Raw genomic sequence first — 24,778 nt, 5'->3', positions numbered from 1 at the left:
TTTATTGGCCCATGAAATCATTATCATAAAGGGAGATTAATTAAACCAGTATTTTGAATCATCTGTTTACACAGCCGACGAGTGTTTTTTTGTCTCGGCCCCGGCTGAGATCAAATGCCGCCGTTTCTTCAGGGAGATGCCCGATTACAGACGACCAGGCGCCATTACACCGCTGCCAGGTGACAGCCGTCTCCACGGAGTGATCTCTGAGACACATTTGATACGATTGATGGGTTTTTTGAGTTTATAAAGTTGATTTCATGGGTTTTATTTATGGCAGCGTGGGCCGCGGTAACGGCAGAAGATGTCTATTATTTTTTGGAACATGTTTTTGTGTTCTTGTGATTTATTTGATGTTCAAGGCCAGTAAAGGCTACTGGATCCAAGTACGTCTTCAGTGGATTCTAAAAAAGTGCCTTTTATGAGATGGAAATGAGTATTTACAACTATTTTTTCATCACACAGCCATACTGCCATTCTGCCTGAAATGTTTCTCTGGGTCTTGAGGTGGGACACTGGTGGTGAAGGTTTCCCTGAAAATAATAAATCTCTGCTCCTTTTCATGAAGATGAACACTTCAGGGATGGACTGCTTTTATGAAACGGGTTTAATCAGTGAACAACAGATAAATGTGATGGTTTAACTGTTGAAGTGGCGACCTGAGGGTAAGAGAATAAAGAGATTTATACCAAGTATACTTGACGCTGATGTGCTGGTAGCTCTAGTGAAACTGTCCACTGTTCTGTAAACTGTCGTAAGAACCTGATGGGACTGAAACGATCGCTCCAGTTATTAATCAACACTTCAGGTGTTACCAGGGGAATAAGGTCAAGGCTGCCAAACTGATCTAAACATTGACTAAAAAGACAAACCTTTGAGAGTTAAATAATATGTTGCTCAAATCAATTTGAAGAAACGTGCCGAGTGGTGTCATTTAAGAGAGTTGTTTCAGTGTTCTGTGAGCTACGTAACACATGAGGAAACCTGAAGTATGGACATTATATTTTACCTAAAAGCACGTGCTAAAGGTCACCAGCCACACCAGTGTGCTCTCCGATGTGATAATATTAAAGAAAGCCATGTCAGTGTGGACAAACAGCACCGCAGACTTTCCATCTGCTCTTATTTTGTCCACATTTAATCACCCCAGGGTTAAAAAAACAGACTTGTAAAAGCTGCGGGGTAAAAATACATTTTCATAAACACCTACTCTTAATTTGATGACACATAAGCTCCTCTCTCAAACACCGTGTAATCGAATGATTCATGTCGCGAAACGGACGAAAGACAGACGGCCACAGAGCGGGTCTTTAAGCCTTCGCCTAATTTTAGTCTCTCAGGTGATCGTTTGTGGACAGGTACTCCCAAAAATGACCTTCAAAACCAACCACCTGGCTCTAAATTCAGCTCCATCCAAATGGAATCAGGGTATGGAAATAGAAAGACAAACATTGAGGGCAGAAACCGTGACAGACAACTGTGACCTGCGTGCCATTTTCTGACCCCTCCCTGCACAGAGATCTCTCCTGGAAATAACCCAGGAGGCTGGAAAAAGCCCCGCGTTACACGTCGAAACAACATATCAGTCCTGAGGATGAGGCGCTTTCATAAGCACTTAAACAAATCGCTCACTGGTCGACCACACACGCTGGCGGCGGGAGGAGACGCCGCGGCACTTCAACACTGGGCTTTTTTGCACATGCAAATGTGGAGCTGGTGTGAGCGACACGCCAAGCTGCAGCCAGAGAGAGAGAGAGAGAGAGACGGGCTGAACCCTCACCTGCACGACCTCCACCCAACCAAACCTCAACACACATCCACTCTGCCCGGCTTTTATTCTCCTTTCCGCTCTTTTGTTGCTCCGTATTTGGTTTACAGTTTGAGGGGAAGTGGGGAGGGTTAATTTCCCCAAACATCCACGGCAGACGTCTACACACCTTTTGTTTGACTCTGTGTGTGACACTGTGTTTAAAAAATGAAGTAAAAGTCCTGCATTTAATATTTTAACTCAAGTAGAAATGTAGAATAATGAAGTAAAGAACTAGAAATACTTAATATGATAAATATTTATTATTCAGAACTATGAGAGCGAGATGTTTATATATTACTGATGTTTTTATGTGAATACAGCACTTTGTTTGACAGTTAATGTAAATCTAAAAAAAGATTATAATGTTTTTATGTAAAATTATGTTTTCATAAGCTGCTACAAGGAACTTTCATTGTTGTTGTTGTTGGTTCTGGCGCCCCCTGTGGACAAAAGGTGAAGAAGGTGAAACAAAATCAACTTTGAGCTTCTTTCCTCCGACTGCAAGGTTAGAAAAAGGCAGATCTTCAGGCTGATGGTCACGTTTGCTTGTGTAGCTCGAACAGAGGATGTTTCATAACCAGCTCAAGTTCACTGTAGTTTGATTAAATAATAATGTACGCAGTGTTTTTGCTTTTTTTTTCTTCTTTTGAATCAAATGTTTCATGATCAGGGTTCATCACGTAGTCGGTCGACTTGTTTCGGGCTCAAAGCTTCTTTTCTGAAACGCCAAGAGTAGATTCACTGTCAGAGCCATGGCTGTTCATTTTCTGTTAATCTTTAAAAATCCATGTTATTAATAAAGCTGATTATGTCTTTTGCACAGATTTATTTACGTGAATTAACAAGCTGTTAAAGTGTAAAAAGTGTGTTTCCCTCTGAACTGTAATGACGTAAAAAAGTATAAAGAAGGAAAATTAAGATATTTAAAAGCACAACCAAGTTCCAAGTGATTCATTTGATATCTGGGAGGTTTTTCTGAGACAAGAAGTTGAAATATTATCATTTACCTTCCTGTGTTCCTACAAAAAAGGTGTTTTCTATCCATGTAATATTTCCTCTCTGACTCTGACAGCAACTCTTTTCATTCAGTCATTTGTTCCATCACTGGATCTTTTCATTGTCTGTCCTCAGATCTCTCATCCTCTCTTCTCTGTCCCTTTGTGTCCAACCTTTTTTTTCTCCACACCTCCTTTTCTTTTTTCTTTTTTTTTCCTCTCCTGTGTATCATCCCTCTCGTCAGCTGTGTTAACTGATCTGCCATTTCTAACCCTCTCTCCTCTCCTCTCTCTCTCTCTCTCTCTCTGCTCTCCTTTCCCTGCGTTGAACAAATGGGTAATAAGCGCCACTTTGTACCTCTCTCCTCTTTCAGATCCAGAGTGAAGAGTCTGATTAAATAATCATTGGAGGAGCGGTGTGCGTGCGGCTTTCCCCCTGCTCCTCACCTTGGGGACATATTGTCCCCTGTCACTGAAACCTCGGGGACAGAAGGCTCCGCCGTGGGGAGGCTCAGCAGGGGAGCAAGGGGCTGATGAAACGAAGATCGGGTAATGAAGGCATGGCCCATGGCTTCCGTGGCTCTGCCATATGTTTCACCAAATGCAAATTGCCCCCAATTCAAACAACTTTTTCATCTTGATATATGCAAATGTGTTTATAAATACTGGCTTATAAATATAGCATTACAGTTTTTAAGGAGGGAGCTTTGAATCATTTTCTCCCTCGCTCGGCTGTTGTTATGTGTGGCAGCGGCGCAGCGTGACAAGCTTTAACGAACAGGCTCGGACCTGGCAGCGCCTAATGGTGTCCTGGGGGACAGGAAGTAAAGGGGGTCAAAGGGAGGGGAGCTCCGACTGGCCGGCAAACCAATGAGCAGCGGCCCTGATGGGCGCCACGTCCAATTAAAATTAGCCCAGTTATCACAGAAGCCAATGACAAATCAAAGTGGGCACGCTTACAAACGGAGAGCGAGAGGTGAGGTGACCACACAGTTGAACTTTTGACTTCCTGATTCATTTCACTTTGGACGGCGCTCTTCTTCACACAGAGAAGCGTTTCTGTAACCTTCTATGATCACGATACAAAATCAGTTATCTGTTAAAAAAAAAAAATAGGTGGATTAATAACAAATAAAAAGTTTATTGTGTTTACACGAGTTGTGTGGAGCAGATCCTGTGAGGCAACGTCACCTCAACACTCACAGCTTAGACGGAGTGTGTGTGTGTGTGTGTGTGTGTGTGTGTGTGTGTGTGTGTGTGTGTGTCGTGCTCAGAGCGATGAACCCAAAACATCAACATCAAAGAGGCAAAATGTTAAATAATGATAAAGCCTTGATTGCAGTCTAATTAGCTTGATTGAGCTACCCGAGAGCTAAACAGCAAATATATTTTCTGTTCTGACCTGGAAAAAACTTTGTGACACATCTTCATCCAACAGTTGAAGAAGAAGGAAAAAAAAAACAATTTTCATCTGATGTTAAATATTGATCATCAGTTATCTCTCTATTGGTTTCAGCTCCGTCCTCCGAATGTGTCACACCGGGTCATCGTGTCGTCCGCGAGCCTCCTGCGTCTCCGTCACTGGGGCCTGTTGGGGACAGCTGACGGTGTTAGCCGCTCCAGGTTGGGGGTGCAGTCAGGTGTCAGTCGCCGCGGTGATGATCAGATTGTCACAGTCCCGCTGGTTCCCTTGGAGACGGCACCTGAGTCGATGCCCCGTGCCAACATCTTCATCATCACCCGCGGCAACAGCAGCTGGCGGCTCTGGACCGGACCCGCGAGGCCGACGCAGGCCAAGTGGGTCAGACCTCACTGAGAGCGCGGAGGCAGTCGACCAGAAGGCCCGTTGTTGTTGTTGTTGTGTTAGCCGGGCGTGGTGCATTGTGGGAGGACTGTGCTCTTCACACTGAGGGTGTAGAAAAGGTTTGCGTGTAAATCTGTTAATGACCAGCGAAGCGGTGCTGTCCACTTAATAAACCCTCACCTGCTGAACATTTGTGAACACCTGCATCCAACATGGTGGCCGTCTTTAATCTGATACCAACAACAAACGACTGGCAGCAGGTTTTAAACACTGTGGATTCGTGGATGTTTACCTGCCACATGTTGTTTTTTGTAATTTCACCAGCAGAAAGAGAGCTGCTGCTCTTAACTGGCTGTGCGGCCTCGACTTTTGGACACACGCAAACCTTGAGAAACATTTTCCTGAGCATAAAATACAATTTATAAATGCCATCAAAAGTCTTCATCAGCAGGAGGAGTTTTCTCAGCTGTCATTGAATTGTGAATGATTCTGAGAACTTTAAGAACTTGATGGTTTAAAATTGACTTTAAAAACAACTGTTGGTGAAAAAAATGAATGTCATCCTCAAGCTACTGTGATAAGGATGTTTTCCTGGTCCCATAATCAAGAATGATCTTAGCCAAGATCACAAAAAGAGAACAACATTCTGTGAACTAAACCATTAGATAATCATTAATCCACTCGAACAGCACATTTCATGTTTTACGATCCAGTAACATCTATGTCAATGTACTAATAAGCTCTCGAACACTGAAGCCAGTAAACTCACTTCCATAGGTTTCACTGCGTCGCCTTGTTTGGACACCTCAGCCTGATAACGAACCAGTTAATGAGGCGATCAGACACGTACAGGTAGTTCAGTCAGGACTTGCTGACATCACACACACACACACACACACACACACACACATTGTCCAGCTGATCCGAGGCCCGTGTGAGTCCACCAGTCGTCGGGTCTTGACAGATGAGTTGCGCTGGTTACTGTAACCTCCAGGTTCACAGTCAGCTCATTAGCCCGAGTGCTCTGCTGCTAATTCAGGGGGGTTACGAACTCGATGCTAATTAATCACAGGCTGAGGCGACCTGGCGTGCTTCTGCAGACAAAGCGGCGGTGAGCGCTGCTGCCGCGTAGGCGCTGCTCTCAAGTGTTGCTGCTGGTGGTGGTGGGTGAGCGCGGCACAACACGGGTTACTTTACGCACCGAGGACTGAATGATGAACGGTTAAAAAGAAGGCAGAAGAACGATGGTGTGATCACAGGGAGCTTATAGACAAACGAGTTTTTAGAAGGTGTGATTGAAGGCTTTAATTAGTCCTGAAGACAATGTACAGTTGTGAAACGAGCCGCTAATAAAGATGAAGTTACAGTTTGTTTTCTGGTGGATCTTTTGATGTGTTGTGTTCCCATCATACACTGAAATAATTGATTAGTCCACTGATAAATACAGAACAGTTGATGGTTATATACATGAAGCTGTGGTGGAGTATCAGCTGTACAACAAACACTGATTTTATAATGTAGGACACACTTAGCTAAAGGCAGCTAGCTCCACGTGTTTTATGATTCTTGATTCACTGGAATAACTTCATTTTATTTATAAAAGTTTTGGTGTTTTTGGATGGTTTTATTACTACAAAAGCTAAATTAATTCCAGTTTAAGAAGGTTTGCTTGTGTCAAAGTATGTTTGAGCATTATTAATTGATTTTTACCTCCACCGAGGAAGCTTTTGTTGTCACCTGTGTCCGTTTGTTGGTTTGTGACCCAGATTACACAAAAACTACTGAACAGATTACCACAAAATTTGGATGGCAGTTGAATCTTGGCCCAGAATAAACCCAGGTAACTTTTGGTGCTGATCGGAATCCAGGAATTTGTTCTCACTTTCTTTAACATTGGGAGATAAAGTTTTTTTTTTAGACATTTCTCGAAGGAATAATGTGTGGAACCTGATTTTAAAAATGAGGCATGTTTAGGTGTCTGGTATGGATGAGTGAGCACAATTTAGTGCAGATAAAGACGATTGTTTGGTCTTTTTTTTTTGTTTGTTTGTTGTTTGGTCTTCTTTATGGACCAACTGAGGAAGGAAAATCCAATATAATAATTATAATAATAATAATATAAGGTCGTTTTTCACTATACTTGTCTTCAGCAATGTAGGTATCTGGTTTCAGGAGCAGCCCTTCAGGTATACTTTTAAAAAAATAAGAATTACTACAAGGTGTTTCTTGCTTGCTTGAAAAAATTATGCATTTCCAAACCAGTTGACCGAGCAAAAATAATCCCTGTATCTCCTTCAAATGTCTCTTCTCTGTGAGAGCTTTTTAATTTAGTGCAAGGAGATTTGTCAGAGCTCCTTCAAACAAGAAGTCAGTTCACATGACAGAATGAACAGATGGTAAACTTTGTAAAAGATAAAGTAGAAGTTGAGGAGTTGACTGACGGACAGCGAGGAGCTGAGTGTGCTCATCAGAGCTACAACAGCTCCCTCTGGAGGGTTTGATGAGGAGACGATTAAGACGAACAGTCCTTTTATTCACTGAATGTCATGAAAGATGTGAAATTGATTATTTCATTGATTTTTTATCTTATCCTTTGTCTCAATTGGAGCTTCCTGGCTATTTAACGCCCCCTTTTATCTAAAGACAATCCTCTTAATATAATGGCTTTATGATTTTTAATGTGTCCTACAAAAGATTGAGTTTTAAAGTTTTCATGTGTAAAGGACAAAATCTGATTTTAAGGTCTGAATCTGGGATTTTATTTGTTGTTTTATAGTTTATTTCATTTTAATGTTTCTGCATTTTTATGTTCAGTCTGTCAAACCTCATCTGTAATTTGTGTTATTCAGAATAAAACACATACAGAGTTAATCCTAACGTCACAGTTTTAATAATATTAGAAGAGGGAAAAGTATCTGATAACTGGGAGTAAATGTACAGTACTGCATACAGGGCACTGGTGTCTTTATATCTACTGTGACCACACTTGTAGAAAAAAACACACTTGTACACTATCTGCTTGTGCAAATATAACTGTGTGTGTGTGTGTGTGTGTGTGTGTGTGTGTGTGTGTGTGCCTCACTGTCCCTGGAGCCCTCATTAACACCACAGTGTCTTGACTGAAATGAAGCACCAACCAGCTGCATTGTTGATCACATGACAATAAGATGGATGTGTGTGTGTGTGTGTGTGTGTGTGTGTGTGTGTGTGTGTGTGTGTGTGTGTGTGTGTGTGTGTGTGTGTGTGTGTGTGTGTGTGTGTGTGTGTAAAACCAGCATTAGCAGTAAAATGAGCAGATATTAGTGTCATATTGATTCGTCTGTTATTACTCACCAGGGTGCAGCGATAAAACCCTGTTCAGACTCGTCCTGCTGCTCTCGGTGAGTCTGAACTCTGAACAGCAGCAGCTCGTCACACTCGCACACCAGATGGCAGCAAATAACAGCATGTTGGTTTGTGTCCGACTGGTTGCAGTGACATTTCACTGTGATACACGAAATAAACAGGGTGACACTCTTTAGATTTTAGGTGCAGCTGCTGCTACGAATAAAACTCCTGCTGCAAATACGACAAGAACAAGTTGTCTACTGATCTTATTAATGTTACAGCTGCTATTTTCTCCTGTTTGTGCTGCTGCAGCATCAGTAAATGTGTGTTCCTCTTACTGCTGCCATATTTAACTACTTCTGTTAGTCCACAACTGAGGCCTTTTTGTGTAAAGGCTGAAAAAACAACAGGAATATTGAAAGTTTTCAAGCCTGCTTATTATGTAAGTATATGAAAAACACATGTAATAAGTGTGCAAATGATAGACTTCAGTAATGCTTCACTAATGCATCACATATGACGAGTTCACAGTTAATAGATCACCAGTAAAGGAACGTTAATTCACTGTTACTTAATTAATTGATAGAGATTCGACCAGCTGGATTCAAGTTTATATAAAACTGTATTTCAGATCGTGTGTTTGCTCGACTTCTCTAGAAGCAGAACTGTATCTGTAGATATTGTTTTTATTCAGACGGGTCGTCACATGTAAACACCTTCATAATAAACACTGTTTATACAATTAATGATTGGTGCAAATTGATTTATTTATGTGTTTTTAATGGTGAGAACAGGAATTCATGATACACCCGCCATGAATTCATCCATTATTACTTTTCATACACAACTTGAGTATATCATCATTAGTTCTGGAGTATAAAAAAAGTTAAATCTGGTTGCTAACTGTGTCTCCATTTGGTTTCCCCCAACACCAAATATTGCACCTCAGTGGGAACACTGAGTGAAGTGAGGTCAGGTCAGTTTTATTTACATATCACACATTTTCCTCCAGGGCCTGTAAATCTGTCCGTTTCAGACTCTTTCTTTACTTACAGCCTTGATTTTATAAAAGGAGAAAATGCTGTAATGACCCTTTTTCACAGTCATAGTGGATGCATCGATGCCACGCTCAGGTTAAAGGAGAATTATGTAGGAAATTTAGTTAAAAGAAAATTAGTGAAACAACTGAAATCATCCAAAGAATGTGAAGAAATAAGAGTTTTGACGTCAAATCTACTTAAATTAGTTTGCCAACCAGCTAGCGCCTGTCTGGACTACAATCTGCTTGTAGCTGCTGTTAGCTAATTGGCTCAGTTAGCCGTGCAGTTAGCGGTTACTATGGTGATATTCAGCCTCCTACGTGTCTGGAGTATGACTGTGAGAAATGGCCAGCTCTTACATGTTGCAGCTTTAAGAGTTCTCTCAGCCTCTTCCCTTGATAACTGCTACGTATACGTCTCTGTAAACATCTAAACGAATGTAAATAACGATCTTAAAGATCAAACGTTGTTCTCTTTGGCAGCACCTGAGCTAATAAACGCTAACATCAGCTCCTCCCAGAGACCAGAACAGTGTCACCGGTGTGACGTGGGTCAGTTGTCACCTGGACCACACCTCCATAACATCGTCAATCTCTTCTTTGTTTGTTCAGCCATGGTAACGTTTACTCGCCACACTCTGTGTGTGTGTGTGTGTGTGTGTGTGTGTGTGTGTGTGTGTGTGTGTGTGTGTGTGTGTGTGTGTGTGTGTGTGTGTGAGTCAGCGGCGATCCAAACACTGCTGGCTGATGGAAACTATGTCAATAACTCTGCCATGCTTGTGATTTTTTTCTCGGTAGTGTCGCCACAGACAGAGACTTTCAGGCTTTTCATCAGAGGGCCGTGGGCTCGATCGCCGTTCTGTTTCTCGAAGAGACGATTATGGAAATTCAAATCTACGAGATTATTACTTTAAAACACATCACCAGGTTTTATTCAAGATTCAAGAAACTTTATTGTCTTTCATACAGTGACAGAAAATTACCTTTTGGTTCAGGTTTGAAAGCCTCAAACAAAGAGGCGCCCCGCTTCACCATCCATCTTCCAGTACCTTCATCAGGATCGTGTCTGTGACTGCTTCCTGTTTCTCCTTCATACAGTTAATTAATCTGTCACATGACAACAGAACCACCAGTGGTACCATGTGTACAACATATTACAGTCATCCTTCTCTAAATACATCCTATCTACAAAATACCATCCAGCATAGTGAAATAATGACGACCACAGTCACAGAATATCATTCATTACATTCATCTTTTCACGATTTCCTCTAACCCGTCATTATGATAATCATCGTACAGGTGTTGTCATTAACATTTAACAACTCTTCAGATGATTGCACTGCTTGAAAATACTATTTTGACTGAGACTCACAAAGCGGATAAATAGTAATTAACCGTTGGCTACTCGGCACTTTCGTATCATAACAGAACAAATCATGATGACACTCACACCGTGCAAACACAGACATATTGGCATCAGAAAGGTGTTTTTGCACGACTTGTAAAACAGAAGTACAAGCTGGGGAGCACGAGTTGAGCTTGTGCGAGGGGAAACTTCTCCTCACAGGAAGGTCAGAGGTCAGGGGCACTCGTGTAGGTGGTAAGATTCATTGTTTTCGCTCCAGGGACGCCTCGGCAAAGGCAGCAGCTTGTTGACACAAGCTTCAACAAACCAATCAATCCACTCGCAGCACTGACAACTCCGTTCACACCCTGCTGCCACGAAGCCAAACTATCAGCGGAGAGTCCAGCACGTCTCCATGAGCTCAGTCCTGTATTCTTCTTCTTCTTCACTAAGTCTGATGTGGTCAGTGTGTGAAAACATCATCCAGCGCGCACGAGGCAGGAAGCTGGTAAAATCCACTCGCTCTGCAGAAAAAAGCCTCTACTGGGACCGATACATCATTCTATATTACATTAATGTTCATACTGATGCAACAGGATGTAAGCAGGGTAACACTGTTGCTGCTGGTTGAGAGGAGCACTGTGAGATGATTTAATGGTGCTGAGTAAATGAAAAACAAACATCTGCGACACAAACTTTAGATTTTTGTAAATTATTCAATGTTTTTGCCTCTTTAAGCCTGCAGCAGATATCAAAATGAAACTACGTGAGCAACAACAAACTAAGTTTAGAGGTGAAATGTCTCTTTGGAGGAACTGATATCAATTCCAGGCTAAGTTGCCATTTGCTGCCCCTATCCTGTCCTCTCTCTCCTGTTTAAGCACAGCTGTTTTCTCCATTAAAGGCTAAAAAGCCCATAAATATCTTTAAAGCAAGAAAAACACATCTAAAACATGTGATAAAGGACACAAACTAGACCCTAATCTGTAATCTTTAACAGTGTTTATTTGTATCTTTTATACTTATTGTGTTTTTCCATGTAGAATAAAAGAAGGTAGGTTGTGACTGTGGCTGTCTGATAAATGTAGCAGACTAAAAAGTGCAATACTTCTTTCTAAAATGTAGCAGAGATGTGGGAAAGTAAATATTAAGACAGTGTGGGAAGTAAACAATAATGACGTCCTCCTCGGCTAGACACACAGTGATAGAGTCGGCCTGTACTGTACTTAACTCTTGAATATGTTTGTGTAGATAATTGACTGTGTTGTGAACATACTTTCTGGACACTACATGTTGGGGGAGGATGCCACTGGACGGCACTCGTTAGCTAACCGTCCCATTGTTTCCCCTGCTGCCGCTGACATGCCTGCTGACCTCTGACCCCGTCACACCCCCACACTGACCCTGCAGCGCTCCCACCTTTCACGTGCATGTTGCTTCTTGCTGATGCTTTAAGCGCTAATTTCTGAGGAAGCGCACGACCGCTGTTTCAACTGGCACAGGATTGCCACACAGCCCCGTGTCACGCTGTAAAAAACAAATAAATCTTCTGGTGGGTGCAGTTCGGAAGAAAGAGAACAGATCCTACGCTGCTCACAGGAACGTCTGTGGGTTATCTGCAGTAAACAGGTCAGGATTTCTGAGAAAGACACTGCTGCCGAATGTGTTTGTGCCATCTCGATTCCATTATCTCAGAGAGAAGGCCGACATATCCTCAGCTGATATCACCAAAAATCAGTGACTCACACCAAAGCAATCTAGATGGATAAAAAGCACTGCAGATAAGAGTTTATTTTGGGCTGCACTGTTCCTTTAAAGTAAACCATCCTGGTTGTTATTCCTCAGATGCAGCCAGGGGAACCAGAAAAGTTCCAGACGATTACTTTTTGCCATTTGATGACGCAATTTACCCTCAGTCCCACCAGGCTGATTCTACATAAATTAGCCAACCAGCTTCTTCTTCTTCTTCTTCTTCTTCTTCTTCGTCTTCTTCTTCTTCTTCGTCTTCTTCTTCTTCTTCTTCTTCTTCTTCTTCCCTCCACACGTTTGCTCCGAGGACGAGAGCGCTGAGACTCAGTGAAGCGTTGGAGGGAGCGGCTTCTCTCTCCGGCACTCACCAAAACAAATGTCTCGACTATCAACATCCCCCCAGCGCACAGTGCTGTTAACCCCCTGTGGATCAGGAGGCTCAGCTACTACTCTTCACTTACCTCCCCCACACACACACACACACACACACACACACACACACACACACACACACACTCTAGCTCTCCTTATCGTGCTCTTCTCATTTTTCCCACATTATGAGAATTCCCTGCAGACACTCATGTATTAAACAACCGGGGAGCTGAATGTATGCATGGGCTGTAATTGGCGGATTATAAATTCCCACACACACTGTGGCTCTGTTGACTTTGCCATCTCTGATCCCCGAGTGTATTCCTCTCAAAGGCCTCTATTTGTATCCTTTTGGTGGAAAAAAAAAACTGCAGTTTAATGCGAGTCCTGCAGCCCCGACGTGAAACACACACACACACACACACACACACACACACACACACACACACACACGTTATAATTGGGTCCCTTTAACGCAGAGATAAATTATGCATGAAGTTAATGGTCGGGGGTTTGTGGCCCCTGCTGATATGGAAACTGCGAGGGATTGAAAACTCTGCAGGGAATCAGAAGAAAGACATATAACATAAACACATATATACACTGAGTCTGCATATATTCATTACAATCATTGATGGGGGCCGTTCCCTCACAATCAGCGTGATGTGTTTCACGTGTGCCTGAGGATGACGCGTTCCCAGACTGTGAGTTTAAGTTTTTAACACGTTCGCTGCGCTCGTAAAATGAAGTCGTGCTGTTTCTGATCAAGACGGAGTTTAATTTCAAAGTCGTTAAGATCAGAACGAGACCTCCATCCAGCCCAGACAGCAGTTAACAGCGCTGACGTCAGCAGTCACAACCACTAAGTCTTTAAGAATTGGTAGAAAAAAAAAAGAAACAACAAATTCCCTGACATGTAGAAACACGCCTGGAGTCTCACACACGCGATTGGAATACAGTTTTAGAGCCGCAGGCCGGGTGGAGAAATAACCACCAGCTAAATGACGTTAAATATCGGTTGGGACAAGTTGTTCTGCTTCTCCAGCCGCAACTGGCAGGAAACCAATGATTACTCTGACGTAATATTAAACGGTAAACGATTATATTTGGCTGTTGAAATGCTGCATTTTTTTGGAATTCGCAGGTTTAAAGGGTCTAAACTGGGAAAACACACACATCTGCATTTGCATACCTGCTCCATGATCCATTATTCATGCCAAACAGTTTGACCGCTGGCCGTGTGCTTACACTGTCAGTGTGGGTGGTATCATGAGTGTCCCAGTTGTGGTTAAAGTGCAGATTAAACTGATCCGGGGCCTGGCGTAAACACACAGCGGTGAGAAGGTGTGTTCGCTGTCACTGATTCACACGGCAGCAGTGCTCGTCTGTTTGGAGAAACACATTTTTTTGTTACTGATTGATTTTTATGCTGCTGCGCACGAGTGACTAAATGTTAATAATTCATCCGTTAAGATAAGCGTGGCGTTGAACGTCCAAGAGTCTCACAGCACATAATGGGAGTTTTGTCTTTCTCTGGTGGATTAAAGAGCAGAAAACTGTCTTCTTGTAGCCGAAATAAATCAGAATATACACCTGGATATTTAAGGATTTGAACACGAGTGGATCTCCCAGCCGAGCATAAACAAATTGCCGATTACTCCAGTTATTTTGTAGCATGAAAAACTGGTATTTCATTATCTGGGTCATGTGAAGGCCTCCACTATATAGATGATGGTGTTGCTTGTTTGGAGCCCTGTTGCAGACGACCTGGTGGTTGAAACATGTTTTAATGATTGTCCTTTTATTGATTGGGCCACACCACGAGAGGCTTTTTAATATTTCCGTCTCCAAAAGTGTTGTTTTTGAACCAACAACTGCACCAAAGTTGGACAAAAAACCCTATTCGGATGTTTTTTTAAATGTGAATAACTACCAGAGTGCCAAATGTTAAACTCACAGTACGTAAGCACAGGATCATGGGAGTTTTTTCATTGCCGAATTACTGATGAAAACCTCTCTGACATGACTCATGTTCAGTGTTCACGGATGAGGTAATGTTTTAAAGTTTAACTCGAGTTAAGTTTAGTCTCACTAGCGTCTTCCTTCCTCACTTGATGACTGGAAACCAAATGAAACTCACTGTCACTTGTAGATTTCTCTGGTTTGGACATTTTAAAGAAGACATGTTCCAAATGAAAAGTTTAAATATATTTTCACTGCTTTACCTTTTTCTTCCCAGCAGGAACCTGAAGCTACTTCACTGTATCACCACCGTCCAAATCCACCAGACTCCTTTAACAAAAACAACAATTTTACCTCCGATTTAATCTGTTAGTTTGTGTTTATGTGGGACTTCGGTGTTTTAAAGGATTGGTCGGATACACAGAAACAAACAAACTGCAGGAGGCTTTCTTTGTTTGAACAACCAGAAGTATCCTGTTAAAGCTGCTGATCCAAATCAATATTTTCATATTAACAGTGGATAAAATCGACTTACAGTAATTCATACATACACTGACACACTGATGGCGGTAGCTGCCATGCAAGGCTCTACCCCTGAGCCACAGCTGCCAGTTTTAGCATCTTTCACCGCATTTATTTTAGTTTTAATGGCTCGTAACTCTCATTTCCAGCCATATAATTTTTTAAAAAATGCTAAAATTGTATTGTTTACCAGTCCAGCACCAAATGGCAGACAGAAGCGACACATTTAGCATCAAAACAGCCAGATATTTTCTTTATACGCTCAAACTGATGGCTATAATCGTCATCTGTTAGCTGAAAGTTAAAACAATAAAACATCAACTCTGATATTTTTGCAGCATGATGTTTATCAAGAGGAACAAATTATATGAAAGTATTAGTGTTGACATGTAGGTTTGACTGTTCTGATCAAAGTATCCTGTCATTACAGGACAGTAGGTAAGATTAGCTGCTAATAAATGAGCCTGAGAGAATCAGCGGGAGGTTAAAAGTTACCGATCAGTGTCGGTAACTCTCTCATTCATAACTCATCTTCAGTCACACACAGTGAGAATATTCTGACACTTTTCAGCAAAGAAAGGGGATAAAAAAGACTTGATGGTATAAAGGTCACAGTTTTCTCAGCGAGAGTCTCACCTGATTTAAACTGCTCCGTGCCAGCCTCGGTGTGTTACGCTCCACACTCCCCTCTTCTCTCTGTCTCCACGTCGAGCAGTGAATGTGGGGGATGTCGTTACAGATGAGCACGCCACCGCTTTCGGATTTACGGTTTAAACCAATTACTCAGGAGGTCACGGGAAGTCCTCACGTTTGACCGATCACTGATAAGTTCATCAGCCTCTGAGTCACACAGGGAGGAGGAGAAAGTTACTCTGTGGGGAAGGTTAGCGCCGTCAAAGATGGAAGACGAGACCTGCAGTTTAGGTTAGCGTGTTTCCATGGTGATAAAGTACATGAACTAAGAGGACCAGGACTGAGAGTGTGTGTGTGTTTTTTTTAAGGGCACAAAACAAATCATGTTACATTCAGGATTTGCCTCTTTTAGATCAAAGCGGACGTGTTTAGCTCTGTGAGTTACAGTGTGAACGTTGTGCTGTGACACTCACATGATTTGGATTGACCCACACACACACACACACACACACACACACACACACACAGAGCCAGATTACACACACACCCAGTTACATAATCTTCACAGAGGTCTGAAGCTTCAGAAGAAAGAAGATTAAAGGAACACTTTGGTCCCTTGTTGATAACTTAATTTCTGAACTTTTCATCTGGTGCATTCATCGGGTCACATTTTTAATTGGTCCACAGTTTATGGACAAGAATCTGCAAAAGTAATGAGACTCAGAACAGCTTTATCTGTAGTTTCTCTTAAACATTTGCATCATTCAGTGTACAATAATAAGATTATTATGACCTGCAACACAGAGGACTAAACATGTTCATACGATGTCTTTGTGGGAGTGTTAGCATGTTGGTGTTAGCATGAATCCTGTCTCGTTATATAACTTTGTTCCTCTACAGACGATAGTTTGATGGCACAGCTCAGGTCTCCAGAGTCGTGCGCTGACTGTTGCACGACTCCAGTTCTGGTGCTCGCTCCCTCACCGCTCCCTGCCAGTATTCCCTGCTGCCTCCTTCTCATCCCGGGGCCTCAAAGTTTCCTCCTCCTGAAGCTCCAAAGCTCGTTTGCAAGCAGCGATAACAACCCCAACATTTCCCCGGTGCTCCAAGCTCCCGGTCCACAGCGCTATCTGCAAAGCTGCATGAACTAACGGCAGCTTGTGTAACACGTTACATAAAAACGCACCAATGTCTGTGGTTTTTATTTCACATTTGTCTTCATCATTGTTATTGTTTTAACATAATTAACATAACCAATAAAGTTAATTATGAGCTTTTTCAACAGCGTCTCGTGAGCCCAGGAACATCTGTCGCCATGTTTCTAACTACCCCAGCGGGAGGATTAGAGGTTCTTGCAGTTTTGGGTTAGATATTTTTATAAACCCCCTGGAAGACTTATCTGGATTTATTTATTTATTTTTGTACGAATTTGCAAATTCACAAAGTGAGTGTGGGGAGAAAATAGCAGCTGAGCCGTTTTCCTACACTGACCCTTGCAGCACCACCATTTATAGAAAGAGACACAAATTGCTGTCATTATGTTGTTGCACGGTCAGGTGTAATGACGCACAATGACCGTTTTTGGCAGGTGTGACAATAGCGGTGTTTAAAAGTATATTTAGAGGTGACAGCAGTTTCATTCCCAACACATTAACTAACTCTGTTGTTTCTGTTGCTTCTGTGATCTGGTCGATGTGTCGCGATAAGTTTTGTTTCTCAGGTTAATCATTCAGAGGGAGGTTTGCTGAGCAGGCAGACATCTTTTCTTTTTCAGCGGGGACACAAACCACCGAGGGATCATTAACAGCGTGGAGCAGTTCATCCTCAGGCCTCGTTATTTTGGTCACAAAGTCACTTCTAAAATCAGGTGCACCGGATCCTGTTCAAGACTCAAAACAGGTCAAACAGTACTGAGATGTCCTCCAAAGAACGAAGAGATAAAGAAGTACAGTGGAGCTACCTAGAGGCTTTGTGCTTTTCCACTAAACGAGTCCACTGTAACGTAGATAATGACAGTTCTCTGAAGAGCGGTGTCAGCCACAATAAACAAGTGTAATCTGGGACATTACTGCGGCCTCGGGGGCGATAAGATGCAATCTGTGTCACCCAATCTAAACATCCTGGCTTTTATTTTGACAAGATACCTTTGTTGCCATCAGCCTCTCTCTCTTCCTCTCCACATTTCCTGTCACTTACAGTGGAATTTAAATTGGTGCTGTGGTGCTAAACTGACGCAAAAGTTAAAAAAAAAAAAGTATTGGAACTGGTTGAGCAGATCGATGAGGACCATAAACGTGGTCAAATGTTTGCTAAATTTGTGTCAAGGAAGAACAGACTTTGACTGTTAAAGTACTTACAGATAGAATAAAAAACGTGTTTGTTTTAGCCGCAGACAGGCTCAGATTGTTACTGTTAATGTCAGACAACATTGAGGGAAGGATCAGATAAAGATAAAGCTTTTTGTTCGCATGACATTCCAACCCGATCAGCAGAATAAAAGTGTGGTCGTCTGCAAACCAGTGACTCATCTGTTAATTGTTGGAACATTTAATTCCTGTGACTGTTCTGGGAGATAAATCCTTTTTGCTTTGGCCTAAACAGTGGCTGTGTCGCCCAAATCCACCAAACTCCATTTACAGAAACAGTCATTTTAACTTCATAAAACACATTACTAACAGATTTAAACTCCCCACAACAATCACTAACTCTGATCTGGAAATGACTCCTAAATTCACCACATTAGACTTAAAGATATTCTGGTTGCACTTATTAGTCGTTAAAAATACCGCAACTTCCCTTTAATGTACAGTTCTGTCAATAAAGATCCAAAACCGATGACTCAGAACCTCCATGTGACCAGTTCCAGTTCGTGACATCAGAGACGTGGTCAACACTGGAGTCAAAACGACCTGTGGTCACCCTGACAGAGACCTCAGGTGGCTCTGCGAATTATCACTGCTGCAAGATGTTGGTTTGGATCCGCACAGCCTTGGTAGTGTGACGCTGAAACGGAGCAAATTGTGTGATTTTAATTCAAGAAATGTCTGTTTGTTTCTTGTTTTTTCTTCTTTTCTCATACATGATATTAAACGAAAAGGATTTAAGATTTTAAAGATTTTAAAAAAGAGAAATGAAGATTAAGAAAAATGGATTGAAACATGAGATTTCAGTCGACATCATGTCTGAATCAACCTGAAAGTGGAAACAGAGATAAAGACTCTAATAGTCTGAGTGTATCTGAGCAGAGGCAGATCACTGACCTCTCTGTTTACTTCCGTGTGTTTGAGCTTCATCATTTTCACTTGCGGCCGCAGCCCTGAAATGAGAACCCATGAACACACGTAATGCATTTCCCTCTTTCTGACGAACCCGTGCGACCGCCCGGCAACACAAACAGAGCGCCGATGCTCGTTGTTGCTTCACTTCACAGCCTGTAATTTTGGGTTTAGAGTTACACTTTTGTCCTCCCTGCAGCAGCGAGCTCACGGCACCTGCCACGGAGAGCATCAACACGGCGCTGCAGTGCAGGAAGTGCTTTATTATTAACCCGCTGGCTTTTGTGTTGTTTGCTCAGTGACATCACGGGAGACTATTGAGTGAGTAATGGAGGTTTGTTTGCAGAGAGGGTGTTCCAGGCACGTCAGCAGAAAGACGGAGGTTTGGCTTTCATGGATTGAAGCTTTTCTCTCTGGTCCACTGGGGATGAATCTGACTGGATGGTTGGTGATCCTCTGGGATTTTTTCTTTCTAAACGTAGTGAATGAATTAAATGTGGTGCACACACTGATAAATTTGATACCTTAACCTTTCCTCTGATGCAATCGTGTCACAATTTACATTTTTCCAGTACTCCACCACCAAATACCTTCAAATCTAACGACATGACCGTCAGATCCAGATATTAGCAGCAGTAGAAGAGCTACTGTAGTTAGACTTAATAAAAGTCAGCATTGTAAACATTGTATACTTCAGTAAATGTAATGTTATAATGTTAAAATATAACTTTGGTGAGGTGGAAGTCACGCATGTAAATAGCACTTGCGTGAAAAGTAATTTTATACTGAAGTAGTAACACAAGAAAAAATAAAAATACATTTTAAACACAATATGTTTACATGTACAGTATATACTGGATATACTGTGGGTTGGTCCATTATCAGATATGACATCCGGCATTTTGCTGATTATCTGAAATTTGGTTATTTTTGATTTATTGCAGATGAAATCAAATGAATTGTGAAAATGCACATTTTTCTCTCTGATGCAGGATGTAGAGTAGAAGAATACAACAGCAAAACATGGAAATAACTGAATAGTTCAGTACAGTACTTGAGTAAATGCACTTGGTTGAACGAGTTTGCCTCTCTGTCCGTCACGAACTCGGCAGAAAACAGGGAACATTTGGAATCAGCGTGTCAGCGTCACGGTTGTCACCGTGTCATGTCTTCACCTCGGTCTCTCTTTCAAACTCGCTCTCCAGTTTGACCGTCGAGAACTCAGACGGATGCAGAAGTATTTACACGCCTTCATCTGGAACTTCAGTGTCAAAAAAAAAATGGGGTGTGAATTAGCGTGTCCACTCTGGTGTTTCCATCACTGCTGAACTCTTCCCCACTGCAGCCTGAGGCCAGATGTGGTCTCTGCTCAGTGTGAAAGGGTTTGAGATGGTGAACACTGTAAACATTATACTCAATATATATCGGCATGTTAGCTTGGTGGTTGCGAGCTTTTTTTAGCGTTGAGATTACATCCTCGCTGAATTGCTAGTGTGACGATCTCTTTGCCTTTTAGCCAAGAACAAAAACTTGGAATATATAAAGAAACTGTTGAAGTCTTTCGTCGCCCTCTGCTCTTAAAGATAGCTGTCTATTTTTAGTGGGATACTTCTCGAAGATAGTTTCCCATTAGTCTTCCCTGAGATATTCAGTGGTTTCCTTAAATACCCATCAAACGCTCTGATTGAACAGGAAATGAATACTGTCCGAGCGGCTTGAATAATTCAGGCTTTCATTTAGGGAGACCACTCGCGATCAATCAGCGGCAGGAGAGGAGGGACATCCCTATTATGAAATGCAAATTCTTGGAAACTTCATTTGATCCGACGCTGATGTGTGCTGTGAACGTGTCTGCCAACAGGCTGACCGAGAGCACCTACGCACAAAAACAGAGACGGCGGTGATTAAAATGTCTTCCCATCCTCATCACAACTGGGATTCTCTTTCATGCAATCGTGTTTCCTGGTCAGCAGGCGGACTTCCCTCCACTCTCGCCTCATTAGGATGCAAGTGGGGCTGAGGTCTCCGATGGATGTGAAGGCCTTTTGTTTGTGTCTGAGTTGAAGCAGGACCCATTTGTCCCGCTGTCTCAACAGGGACACAGTAGTTTAATAGCTGGAGGTTGACCTAGTTGCCTTGTCTCGCCTGCGTTTGTCTCTGAGAGCGACTGCCAGTGAAAGAGAAAATTGGGGGTAGAGGAGAGAAAAAAAAAAAAAAAGAGGGAGGAACTGGGGTATGCTCCTCTCCCCTGCTGAGTGATGGGACAGCTGAGGGCAACTGCATGGCAGCTAAACAAACCCACATACTCTCAACACGCTCGCTGCAGAAAATAGAACGGCAGCATCCATGAAGGCATGTGCAGCAACCGAAGCCACCGGGCAGAGATGCTGCTGCAACGCTTCTCACTTTACAAGCAATAACTTTAAAAGAGTCGTGCAAGAAATGTGAGAATAACTTGTTAAGCTACTATATGTTGACCTGGATAATAAAGGAGGCACTGGTGACATTCATCTGCAGGGAAAAGCACCTAAAACATCCGTTTAAAAACACACCGTCTCTGATATTAACATGGAATTAAATCTGAGTTACGACCCGGCTCTGAATTTTTTTCTCGCCTCTTTCAGCTCATTATTTCAGTTTCTGCTTCCTCCTCATAAACCGTGTTTCCAGCTGTTTTTATGCAAAAAGGAAAGCTCTGATAAACGAACAGCACACTTCCTGCCCAGCGTGATCCGGACAACATTAACGACTCGCTGCTGAGCAAAGTGGAAAATATGGAGCTCCTGGAATCAGGATTTTTGTATCCTTTCCTTTTCTTTCTATCAGGGTTGGAATTTCGTCATTTTAGGGGCAAGACCATTTGGCCTTCACTTTTAATGCCAATATCAAATTAATGTTACATTAGAAAACAGTTTTTTTGAAGTAGGGTTAGGGTTAGGTGATTTTGGTGATGCTACACTGAATTTTTGTGAAGTTATTGAATATTTCTTCCAAGAAAAGGACATTTTTTTCCAAACAGACAGTTGTAGAACAACCATCAGGAGACCACTGATGTGTGGAGTGATTTTGGTAACAATACACTGAATAATAGTGAAGTTGTTGAATATTTTTTGTAGTATCTCTTTTCGGTGTTGCACTGTGTAGACGGTCTCTGCCATAGAGACCAGTGTTACCTGTCCAGCCCGGAGGAGCGCTTGTTTTGATGAAAATATGGTTGTAGCTCATTATCTACCTTACTATGGTAGCAAAGAGTCGCCGTTTGTGTTTTAACAATGTTTCTCTCATGAGTTATTGATCGGGGGAAGTTCAAATCTGTGAATATATTTCCAACTTTACCAAACTAAATCATATCACATGAGTCAGTTACGTATCGTATCAAAACCGGCTGAGCTGGCTTGCTGTGCTGTAAGTGTCGTTCTTGTGTTTTGAGATGCTGCTGCTGTTGGAGAGGATTTTAACGTGAGATCATCGATGTGATGATGAGACTCCACCTGCGTGAAACGTAAACTCAAGATGGCAGGTCCAAAAAGACCGTCTGAAGAGCGCTAACAGTAAGAGAATAGCTTACCGCGGTCCTCAAAGTCAATTTTGGTTATCAGAGTATTTTTCTGAAGATTAGTCTTGAAAAGACGTGTCGTCTTACAATCAGGGTCGTCCTGTATTCGGGTCAATATGGTCCTTCAGGGTCTCTGAACAGACCGAAACAGAGAGTGAATATGAGGGAGCAAAAGCTCGACTGCACACAACTGCTAATGCTGCTCTGTGCCTGCTGTTGTGCTAACACACGAGCTATGACAACTGTACACTGTGGTCATGTGTGTCGGTTGTGAGTCTGTCAGGCTGTCAGGTTTTGATGGCTTGTGCTCCTAGAAGCCACACATTAAAGCAGCTTTAGCTAAAAGCAGCAGAACTGAATTTATTGGAGGTGAAATGCACTTCTGTGTTGTGAAGAAGATGAGGAATGGTCCCTTGCGGTGTAATAACAACAGCCTGTGTGCTCTTCTTTGGGCTGTGTACCAAAAAATATTGACATAAGACTTAAGTCATGTTGAAAGATGCCTGCTATTAAACTAACGTGTGTCGTGAGCAGAAGAATCAAAAGCCTCCTGAAATGGAAACACTGACTGCAGTCACTGTCCGTCTCTTCCCATCACTGTCGAGATCTGCAAACATTCGAGGCTGTGAGCACACATGATGCTTGTTGTTTGTCGTCCTCGTGCCCTCGTTTCACCGCAGCCATCAGGAAGTGATATGTTGACATCCTGGAGTCATTTACAGCCTCGATTACCTTTTTATCTCCGTGTTTTATAACCTCTTTCCTCTCCTCTGTGCTGCCGGCGACTTCCTCCTGGGCTTCCATTAAGTTCATCTCATCATATTTCAGGGTTTTTTTTTTCATGTCTGTCCACAAGTCGTCCTCTGGGGTTGCTTTTCGCTCCCAAATGTAGATGTCAAATAAATCCTGACTCCGAAAATAGCAGAGGCCTTATCAGCTCCACCACTCACAGAAAAAAAAAAAAACGCCTACATGCAACGGGACAAAAGGAATCAAAACAGTGGAGATATTCTGTCAGCATTCCCAGATTGGGGTTTAAAGCGCGCTGGGAATACAGAGAAAGCCCTAAAAATGTCACATTCTGTGTCATGCCACTACATGTTGTGTGAAATCCTCCAGGCAGCATCACTCAGTGGAGGGTTGGAGGGAGGGGGGGCGCGAAAAAGAATCGCTGAAATGCAGATGTTGACAATAGCTGTTGAAGGATCGTACATCACAAGGTTTTCCCTTCCCAGAACTGCTGCTGCCCACGTGTTTGTTCGAGGGGCCTGCAGCGAAGACTTCCTGCAGGACGAGGATACACCTGCTGTGGTTAAACAGGTCCTCGCTGTGCCAGACGCGTCACGGGCCGTTCCCTGTCGGGGGGGGGGGGGCTATTGTGCTAAAAGCTGCTGAACTTGTAGAACATTAGCCGAGTTGTCAAGAAACAAAGTCACATGCTGCTCTGATTGGTGCAATGTTTGTTCTTATCTCTGTGTGAGAGTCACAAAGTTCAGATCGCTGCTGCAGAACGTGTTTCTTTTTCTTTTGACTCACAGAAAGTCTGAAATGTGTCGGACAGCTTAGATTTTTTTTTTTTTCCTTTGCTGAATCTGAGACAACATGGCAGTGATTGAATCCAAGCATTCGTCTCCTACTCAGTCAACGCAGCCTTACAGTAAAGGTACAATGTGCAATATAATTTAAATCTAAATGGATCATAGATTAAAGGAACAATTCACCTAAAAAAAAAAAGAACATTTCATTTATAAACTGCTCACGTACGTGCCGAGGGAGCGTCATGTGAGATGTTGTAGTCCAGAAAATATTTCTGGGGCTTGACAGCAAAAGAGATTTGCAGCATACAGTTAAACAGAATAAAATAGATTTTTTTTTATTGTCATTGCTTCACACAAAACAAGGAAAAAAACACAGGTAGCAGTTCTTTTACAAATAGATAAAAATATAAAGTATGGACAGCTGAAGCAGATTGACTGGGACTCCTATCCAAGTCACTGGCAGCCCTGAGATCACAAGTTTATTTGAACAGATGTTGTTTATAACCTGTTATTTATACAACAGACTTCGTATCTGTTGCTAAGCTAAAGCGTTAGCACACACCCCCGTCTGAGGAGGCTGCACAAGCTCAGCTGTGTGTTGCTGTTTGCGTGCGCTTTCATATCACGACTTTAGGACTGTTTAGGTTCAGTTTAGCAAGAGATAATTACGTTAGTTCAGTTTACAGAAATTAGATGACATACATTAGAGCAAGTCAAAACGTAATCACACACAGGACTTAATCTGAAGTTCAAATCTGTTGGTACATTTCCAGCCGTTTAAGTGGCGACCAAACCAGGTATTTAAAGACAAACGATGAGGTTTTCCTCACCCTGATCAAGCACTTTAT

The 24,778-nt window shown here is 42.3% G+C and overlaps 1 long non-coding RNA gene across 1 annotated transcript; it reads right to left on the bottom strand.

The window, feature by feature from the left end:
- Positions 1–13,524: 13,524 nt before the first annotated feature.
- LOC119006501 lies at positions 13,525–15,797 on the bottom strand. Its single transcript, XR_005070820.1, has 3 exons — positions 15,565–15,797; positions 14,670–14,736; positions 13,525–13,829 (listed from the first exon to the last, which is right to left on the bottom strand). It is a non-coding gene; the product is annotated as an uncharacterized LOC119006501 (long non-coding RNA).
- Positions 15,798–24,778: the final 8,981 nt, after the last annotated feature.

Source organism: Acanthopagrus latus, chromosome 17, assembly GCF_904848185.1.
Source record: "Acanthopagrus latus isolate v.2019 chromosome 17, fAcaLat1.1, whole genome shotgun sequence".
NCBI classification, from domain to species: domain Eukaryota; kingdom Metazoa; phylum Chordata; class Actinopteri; order Spariformes; family Sparidae; genus Acanthopagrus; species Acanthopagrus latus.
The sequence above is the reverse complement of the archived record's forward strand: the minus strand, read 5'-3'. Positions and strand labels throughout refer to the sequence as shown.